The 9,554-nt window shown below is 34.5% G+C and overlaps 1 non-coding gene across 1 annotated transcript; it reads left to right on the top strand.

Annotated features, from left to right (window-relative positions):
* The first annotated feature begins 1,423 nt into the window (after positions 1-1,423).
* LOC145515898 (U6 spliceosomal RNA) lies at positions 1,424-1,530 on the top strand. Its single transcript, XR_014061107.1, has one exon. It is a non-coding gene; the product is annotated as a U6 spliceosomal RNA (small nuclear RNA).
* Positions 1,531-9,554: the final 8,024 nt, after the last annotated feature.

The following is a 9,554-nucleotide window of genomic DNA, read 5'->3' as shown; positions in this document are numbered from 1 at the left end:
TTTTGAGTTTATTTTTGTGTATGGTGTTAAAGAATTTTCTAATTTCATTTTTTTACATATAGCTGTCCAGTTTTCCCAGCAGCATTTATTGAAGACACCGTCTTTCCTCCACTGTATAGTATTACCTCCTTTGTTGTAATTTAATTAACCATAGGTGTGTAGGTTTATTTCTGGGGTTTCTATCCTGTTGCAATGATCTGTATTTCTGTTTTTGTGCCAGTACTATACTGTTTTGATTACTGTAGCTTTGTAGTATAGTCTGAAGTCAGAGAGCCTGACTCCTCCAGTTGGCTATTCAGGGCCTTTTGTGTCTCAATACATAATTTTAGATTTTCTTCTAGTTCTGTGAAAAATGCCATTGGTAATTTGACATTGTGTTGAACATTTAAGTATTATTCAATTACCTTTTAATCATCACTAGTGCTTTTTGCCTTAATATTTTGTCTAATATCAATAGCTTTAGAAATCTTTTTTTATGCAAGTGTTCATCTTGTGTATCTTCTTCCATCCTTTAACGCTAAACACTCCTGTGTCCTAATGTTTGTACATATGTCTTGTAAACAGTATTTAGCTGGAATTCTTATTTTATCTAGACTGACAAGCTTTTTCTCTGAACTGGAGAGTTTCAGTCTATTTACAGTTATTTGATTTATGTGTATTTGTTCCTGTTATATTCCCTACTTTTTTTTCCTGCCTTTTAGTTTTCTGTCTCTTTTCATGCTTCCTCTGTATCGTTTTTATTTCCAGTCCATATCTTCCTTCCACTATGTTAGAGAATTTAACTTCTGAAGTGTACACATTTACTAGTTACACTTTATGTTTTAATATGGTCACCTAACTTGTCAAAGCCTATAGTTACTCAGTTTCCTTTTCCACCACACAAATTATACAAAGACCTTAGAATACTTTAATCACTACCCTCTCTATTTATATTCTGTTTTTGCAGTATATTTTAGTTCTAACACTCAAATAAAATTATTAGCACCACTGTACATAGTGGTAATTTAGATCAGCATTTCTTAACCTCAGCACCTTTGACATTTTGGGTCAGATAAATCTTTGTTGTAAGGAGCTGTCCTGTACATTGTAGGATGTTTAGCAGCATCCCTAGTGGCTTAGTGGTAAAGAATCTGCCTGCAAATGCAGGAGTCTCAGGAGATGCAGGTTCTATCCCTGTGTTGGGAAGATCACCTGGAGAAGGGAATGGCAACCTGTTCCAGTATTCTTGCCTGGAAATCCCATGAACAGAGGAAGCTGGCAGGCTTACAGTCCATGGAGTTGCAAAGAGTCAGATACGATTGAGCATACACGCATGCGCTCGCTGTCATGCTGGTCTCTATACATTGGATGCCAGTAGCATTATTACCTCCCCTAATTGTCTCAGACAAAAACGTCTTCAAACATTGTCAAATATCCCCTGGTGGTGCTCGTTTCGGCAGCACATGTACTAAAATTGGAACAATACAGAGAAGATTGGCATGGCCTCTGCACATGGATGACAGGCAAATTTGTGAAGTATTCCATATTTTTTGGCTGATTCATGTTGATGTTTGGCAGAAACCAACACAATTCTGTAAAACAATTATCCATCTATTAAAAAGTAAATAAATTTAAAATAAAAAAATGAAAACAAAAAATCACATACAAAAGCCAGTAGCAGAGTGATTGAATACTATGCCTCTTATATAAAATGTTTGAAAGCACTACAAATTGTATTTTATTCATTGATGCACATATATATGTGGAAATATAAAATAAGAACTGATAAAACAAATATCAAATTCATAATAATGAAGAGTGGAATGGGAATGGTGGACAATGGAAATTTTTTCTGTTTTTTGACAATGGAAATTTAAAATGTACTTATAATTGTTCTTTTATTAAAATTAATGAAGCAAATAAAAAAAAGTATCCCCTAGCAGTGGGCAGGATTGCTCTTGGTTAGGAACCATTGATTTAGATACACCCACCTATTTAACAATATCTTTTCTCAACATTATGTCATATCTCACCTCTTTCACCATTTTATTTCTGCTTGTAATGATGATTTAGAATTTTCTTTCATGAAGTTAGAATGGCAAAAGGTAACAAATCTGGTTTTGTTTTTGGTAAATCTGAGAAAAGCCTTTTTTTGTTGTTGTTATAAAAAGATAATTTATTGGGTATAGAATTCTAGATGAGTTATTTTAGCACACTGGATAAATCATTTCACTGTTTGATGATTTTGCAGCTATTGAGAAGAAAGAGCTATTGGTTTAATTGTTATTCACTTTTAAATAATATGTCTTTTCACTCTGGCTCATTTGAAGAAATTTTTTGGTCTTTTCTACTAATTATTGCTATTATGTGTATAGGACCATATTTCTTTTTATTTTTCTTGTTTGTGATTTGTTGGGCTTTTTGAGCCCTGGAATTGGTAACATTCAACAGTTTTTGGAAATTCTCAGCTATTGTTTCTTTAAAAGTTGTTTCTTCCCCATTCTATGTTATCTTTCTGGAAATTAAACACGTATTAGATTTTTTTTCATGTTATCCTCCATTTTCTTCTGAATTTTCTTTTACATTTTCCTTCTCTGGGCTCTCATTTTCATATTTCCTTATATTTAAAGAATGTAAATGTCTGCTGTGTCTCCTGCATTGCAGGTGGATTCTTTACCACGAGCCACTGGGAAACTCATTTTTTATGCCATATAAGTAGTAAAATTGGTCTGGAAACCCATGTGAGGGAGCCCTTATGGTTATGATTTCCTATGGGTGATTTTTCTCTCTTCATCTAGTATCTAGTTTCCTTGATATCCCTTCTACACTGTGGGTTAATTTCTAATAGGTTGTAATCCTCTGGAGTCTCGGACTCTCCATACCAATGCCCCCTAGGCTTCGTGTATGTGTTTCCTTCCTTTCTTAAGAGCTGTGAAGGGCCTGAGATGTTTATCCTGCTTTTAGCCAACTTTCAAGCAATCAAGTCTCATGGATTCAGGTACAAGACTTGAGACTCTCGAATTAAAGAAGGAGGAAAAAAATGTAATAGCCATAGGAGTAACCAGAATATCAACATTTTGCTTATTCCCTAAGCCTCCATTTCCACAGGATGGCTTGAAGAGGTATCAGATGACATCTATACTGCAGTGGATTGTATTATTAGACAGGAACCCAGAGGTTAGGGAGTCCAGTTCTTTTATAACAGATATTTAATCATGCTTGTTCTTTTGCTCTGCAGGGAGACCCTATCTCTATCTTTCAAGGATGCTCAGTAAACAAACATTTTTGAAAAGATAGTTCAGAGAAAAGAACAGCTAGTGCTTTCCTCACAACACACATAGAAACAAGAGAGGCATGTGGGGAATTATCTCCCCAAAGTCTTCAAAATGGAACGTCAAATTTTAGCAGCTATTCTTAGAATAAAAGCTATTAGTGCTAGCTAACCTCAGAAAATTCCTATTTTATTTTAACCTTTGCAGCTTCTTTACTTTTTTTCCTGATGAAATGTTTACTATATTTTATTCACTATTTTTTAAAACAAAACAAAAAAATCTTCTCAGATTTCTAGTGTGTGATATTGTTGGAAATTAAAGTTTCAAAGTTAATTTGTAGAACTTAATATAAGCCAACTACTTATAATAAGCTTGTTTCTTACTGTAATTCTTTAATTGGTCTCCAATATCTGAACTATAAGCAGTTTCTTCATATTTCCTTTTCTACTTTGGTATCACAGCATATAGCTTTCCATTTTAAAAATAATTTAATATGCAAAGAAAGATTAATTTTTTATGTTTTATACAAAAATAATTCTCCACATAAGCATTTGTAATCTCTTTCTTCAAGAGGAATAACTGTGCAGATCCTGGTTAAGAGAGAATGGTGTCTCCAGGTATGGTGCGGTTAATCATCAAGAATAAAACTGTATTAGATTAATCTCTCATTTGAAATTATATTTCCCCCAGTTGATTGGGAGTACTTTTGACTTTTGCTAAAATTGTTTTTACTTTTTTTTTTTATATGTTTCAAACTCTCATGCAGCCTATTTCTCATGAGTTTTTTTGTTGTGGTCATATGTATGTTGCCTACATATAGATGTCAGTAAATAATTGAATAGTTAAAATGTGAGACATAGTCTTGTTAAGTTCCAGCCTGAGGGGTGGTTTATCCTTTTATTTGCTATCTGCAATGGTAGTATTTGGTAGTGAGAAAGAGAATAAGTAACACAAGAATATGTTTATATAAGAATAGAAAATCTTTCAGACAGAATTTATCAGAATTGATTATTTTTCTACTCAACCCCACAAAGTATTCCTTATCACTGTTGGTGAGGTTAAATGATTTCTAAGAGGTCACTGAAAGGTACTAACAGGTCACTCAAGCTGTAACTGTTATTCACTTTCCAGATTTCTATGATATTTCGTTTTGTGCACTAAGGATAGAGCTAATTTCCACATTATAGATAAAAGACCAAGGCCCAGAGTGGTAAATGTTTTGTTTAGTATCACATTGATGAGGAATAAAGAACTGAGTAGAGACCTGAGCTAAGGTCTTTTCCAAGTTTGAGGCTTTTGCCAAAATATAAATTTTTCCCAAATTGTACCTGGGAATCTTTTTTTTTTTAATTTTTTATTGGAGTTTATAAATGTCAATTTGTGTTCCTCTAAGTAAAGGTCAAATGATTTTTTTTTTTTAATGCTGGTTTCAATAAAATTTAGAGTATTTTTTTAATGCATTTTGGATCCTAATTCTTTATTGGTTATGTGTTTTATAACTATCGTCTCAATTTGGGCCTTATCTTTTTACTTTGTTACAACATTTTTTGATGAATAGAAGTTTTACATTAAACTGTAGATTAATATTAGTATTTTTTCATCATTTTAGCTTTTAAGGTTTGGTTTTAGGGATTTTTTTCCCACTGTAATATATCCTCATATATTTTCTGCTAGAAATTCAGTTTTTTTTTCAATATTTTTGTCTATAATATACCTAGAACAGATAATATATCTGGAACTGGGAATATGGTATGAGATAAGGATTTAATTTTTTTCCAGATGAGTGAATAATTGTCCCTGCACCACTTGAAAACTGATCTTCAGGAATTACCTCCATCATGTGTGAAATTTCTACGTATATGTGCATCTGCTTCTGGCCTCTCTATTTTGTTCACTTGGTTACTCTGCCTATTCATACACAAATTCATGCACTCACCTAGAAGTTTAAGAAAGAAATATTACAAATATAATGGAAGCCTCTATGTGTCTTTCTCCTTATCATACCCCTTCCATCTCTCAGAAATAACAAAATTCCAAATGTAGATAGCTTCTACGCATTTATCAACATCTTTATTTTATTCCTATATATTGAGTATACAGAAATAAATGAGTAGTTGAATTGCGGGGAAAAAAAGGAAATGGTCTAAATGTTCAACAGGATGAATAATTGTATATATTCATAATTAAATATTATTTAGCAGTAAAAATAAATTAGAGTTCCATGTGTTAAAGTCTCATAAAATAATATTACCCTCTCCCAAAAGAATAATGCCTAGAATATTATATTGCTTTTATTGCTGTTTTAGTCACTCAGTCATGTCCAACTGTTTTGTGACCCCATGTACTGTAGCCAGCCAGGCTCCTCTGTCCATGGGATTTCCCAGGCAAGACTACTGGAGTGGGTTGCCATTTCCTTCTCCTGGGGATCTTCTCAACCCAGGAATTGAACCAATGTCTCCTGCATTAAAGGAGGATTCTTTACTGCTGAGCCATCTGGGAAGAAATATACCACTTTTAGAGAAGTGGTATGAGAAACAGAACTACCCATTTATTTCTGTATACTCAATATATAGGAATAAAATAAAGATGTTGATAAATGCATAGACACTATCTACATTTGGAATTTTGTTATTTCTGAGAGATGGAAAGGGTATGATAAGGGGAAAGACACATAGACGCTTCCATTATATTTGTAATATTTCTTTCTTAAACTTCTAGGTGAGTGCATGAATTTATTATTCTTTCACTTTTTTATGTCTTCATTTTTCCCTTATGTTTTTACAAATAACAATATAAGATACCTTTACTGCAGTAGTTCTCAGAGTCTTTAATTTGCTAATAGGCCTTGCCTTTATCCAAAAAAGGGGGCATTCTATGAGTATTTCCCAAATTAAATTGACCATGGAACCTCTTTTCCCAGGAACACCTATTGGTACCTTGGGAATTAGTCTGTTTTATGGATCCCAGATTCAGAATATGTACATTAGACATACTGCTTATAAAGATGAGACAAATTCAAGGTCTAGTCTTTCTTTAGTGTGTCATTGAGTTACCAGAAGTGCTTTGAACCCAGCAGGATATAAAGGGAGGGGCTGTGCATGTGGTTTTTACCTTAGTGTCCTTCTTGAAGTTCATGGATATTCCTACAGCTTTAAGTTGTTGGGTATACCCTCCTCCCACCACACCCTGTGGGGACAGTTGGAATGTTTGCAAAAGAGAAATCAACAAAGTATAATTTCCACATGGTGAGAGTAAAGCTATAACACGGCCTCGTCTTTTGTTTCCAAAGTGCAGTGCAAATAGCACACAGTGTAGAGAATGTCAGTTACAGGAATCGCAGCCTCCAGAGGCATTCATTGATCAAGAGTCAGTTACAGAGAATTTATTATCACCCTACTAATAATAGACCATTTTTGTGATGGGTCAGCCATGGAAATAACACTGTTGTATGGAATGCATCTTTTGTCTACAGAAAGTTGTTGTAATGAGACTGCTTTAATTAATATTTTTTAATATATAAAAATGAGGGTGATTCCTACTTCTTTTTCAATAGGAATGCTTTATTTGGCAGACTTTACATATAAAAAAAGAATATATAAATAAAGCAGCTGATTTGACCTGGCAAGCGTCGATTCCAATTCAGCGTACTTTCCCTATTTATAAAGTGCAGTAAAAATGTTGGCCTTTAGAAACTGATATTCCCTGGGTGAGCAAGTGGGGTAAGGCTTTTTTTTTTCTGTTGTTGTTATTGTTATCACTCTTTTAAAAAATGTAGCAATATTCTAAGAGGAAAATCTCCAAATAAAAGCTAATATAATGTTTTTACGCTTATAAAAAAGGGAAAAAATTATTTTTAAATGACTTGTTAAAGATTGTGACCCCAAATGGTGACGGCAGGCCTGGTGCAGGCTAGTATATGTGCTACTATAATCTTGCTTGAGGCTCATAAATCTTGCATTATTTGGAGTAAGTGTAGACACTCCAAAATGAATTTTGAGGCAAATGTGCATGTGTTTCTGGGCACAGGCCGGGTGGAGGGAATGCTGTGATCATGTCTCAAAAAATTCTAATCATCTGGTCTTATAATGAATGGATTAGTTCCTCCATTCTGCCAATAGAACATGAGCATAAGAAAACTTTGAAGTGCGGGAGGCAATGGCAAAGAAAACAGTAAACTGTTCATGTGAGACTGGCCTGATGCTTGGTGATTAAGAGATGAAGACCCCACGGGTCAGCTCCCCATAGGTACAAACAGATGTTTGCACTGTTTCACAGCTGCTAAATATGATATAAATCCAAAGAATTTTTCTTGTTTTTATAAAGGAAAAAAATACCCAGACAGCAAATTTTTGGTCATTCAGATACTCTTACCAAATGACATCTGGTTTCTGTACTGCTTATTTAAGCAATCCTTAAAAAAAATGTTTGCCAAGGGGAGTAACTCTAAACTTTCAGTCCTTCACCATACATAACAGTACAGTTTAAATTACAGTGTGGCATGCAGAGTTTATTCTGAGCAATACTGTTCTTTATTTCTTAACTAGCAAGTTTTATTTTCAAGAAAATGGGTTAGATATTATGTAATTAGTTAAGGGAAATCTATGATGAAGTTACATTTAAAATATCTAGGATTCTTCTCCTAATGATGGCAAAGAAAATGAATTAATTGCTTCCATATGTTAAGCATGGTGGTAAGCAGAGTTAAACTATACAATTACCTAAAATAAAATGTCAGCAATGTAGCAAGAGAATATTTTGACTTGCATCAAGGTGAGAGAACATGAAAGGCAGAAAGGAAGCAGCGACAGGTTGAAGGTCAAGATGGAAATGAATCTTAATAAATGACTTGCCTAAATCTTCGGAGAAGAACCAGATTCTTTGCCATCCTTATATCTGTTACATCTTAGAGTTTACATACAGAAATTGGCTTATTATTATGCCCAACATGTTTATATTGATTGTCACCCTCCAAGATGTCTATTTTGAAGGGTCTAATACCCAAGTTTACAGGTTTGCTTTCTGAATATTTTCTACCTCAACCTTTGTGTCTGACGTTGATCTATAGTTTCATTAGAGCTTTCATTCAGTGAATCTCCCAGAGCTTAGCACTGAAACAGAAAATGTGATAATTCCATAACAAATTTGGCAATTAGCAGCATTCCTCCTTTCAGGTTTTACATCATTATTTGGCCTGATACTGTAATTCCAGTCTGATATTAATAAAGAGTGAGCAGTCTGACAAGTCCAATTTCGTTGGAGAGTTCTTACCCAAAGATTCGTGAGGTCTGTAGAGTATTCAAACCCAGTCCAGTGGGAGTTGCTCAGAGTGAAGATAATGTACTGCATGGACTTTTCTTTTTAAAAGATCAGTTTGTTTGTTTTTTGAATACAAGGTTCTTGCCATTATGTGATATAGGGTCTACCAGAACTGAATTTATAGAAGGATGATATTTTTTTCTATTATGTTTTACTTTGCAAAGTTTGGTTATGAGTTAATCTTAGGTTTCAGCATCAAGTCTAATTCACTGGTTCATTTGCCTTTTCTTTTTTAGGAATGTTGCCTTGCCCCAGATTCCATGATGAGGTTTATCCTATCTTTAGCATACCTCATTTTCGTGTTTACTAAATTTGGGAAACATCTCATGTCAAACTTTCTCATATATACCATCTGTGCGTGAAAGTCCCAGGTGGGGGCTTATAAAGAGGCTTTATGAAATTATGGCTGAGGAGTCCCATATTCAAGCTGACACTGAAATGTGCACAGCTAAACCCCCACCTCCGTGCCCCTAGTGCCAAGTTCTCCTTATCGCTAACAGCTTCCTATTGATGTCAGTGAGACTAAATATGCAAAGGAAACATGAAGCTCTTCATTCCCTGAGAACCAGGATATTTAGATTGTGCAAATCCCTGAACCCTAAAATGGATTTAATCAGCCCAATTCACATCATAAATATCATGTTGCAAGGACACACATGTGCTGGGAACAGATAGGAGATTTCATTTTAACTTCTAAATTTGCAAAATTATGCCTGTGGGCCATCAATTTTTCTTGGACACTCCAGGGACTTCACGCCAAGAGGAATTCTTGAGGGACTCCATGCCAAGGGGAATTCTTACGGTGTGTAAGACCATCCTTTTATTGAGAAGGGAGCTGTTTCCTCTGTTATCAAAGATACCATATTTCATCTTCTAGAACCCTCTTAGCAGTTCTTCCTGCTTGTTTTCCCCAGACTATTCTGAAGAATGGCTAGGTGATCTTTTGAAAGGTCTATTTCTATTCTTTGTCTTTTCTCTCTCCTCCCC

The sequence above is a fragment of the Giraffa tippelskirchi genome, chromosome 7, assembly GCF_054371585.1.
Source record: "Giraffa tippelskirchi isolate mGirTip1 chromosome 7, T2T-mGirTip1v1.2.pri, whole genome shotgun sequence".
Lineage (NCBI taxonomy): Eukaryota > Metazoa > Chordata > Mammalia > Artiodactyla > Giraffidae > Giraffa > Giraffa tippelskirchi.
The sequence above is the reverse complement of the archived record's forward strand: the minus strand, read 5'-3'. Positions and strand labels throughout refer to the sequence as shown.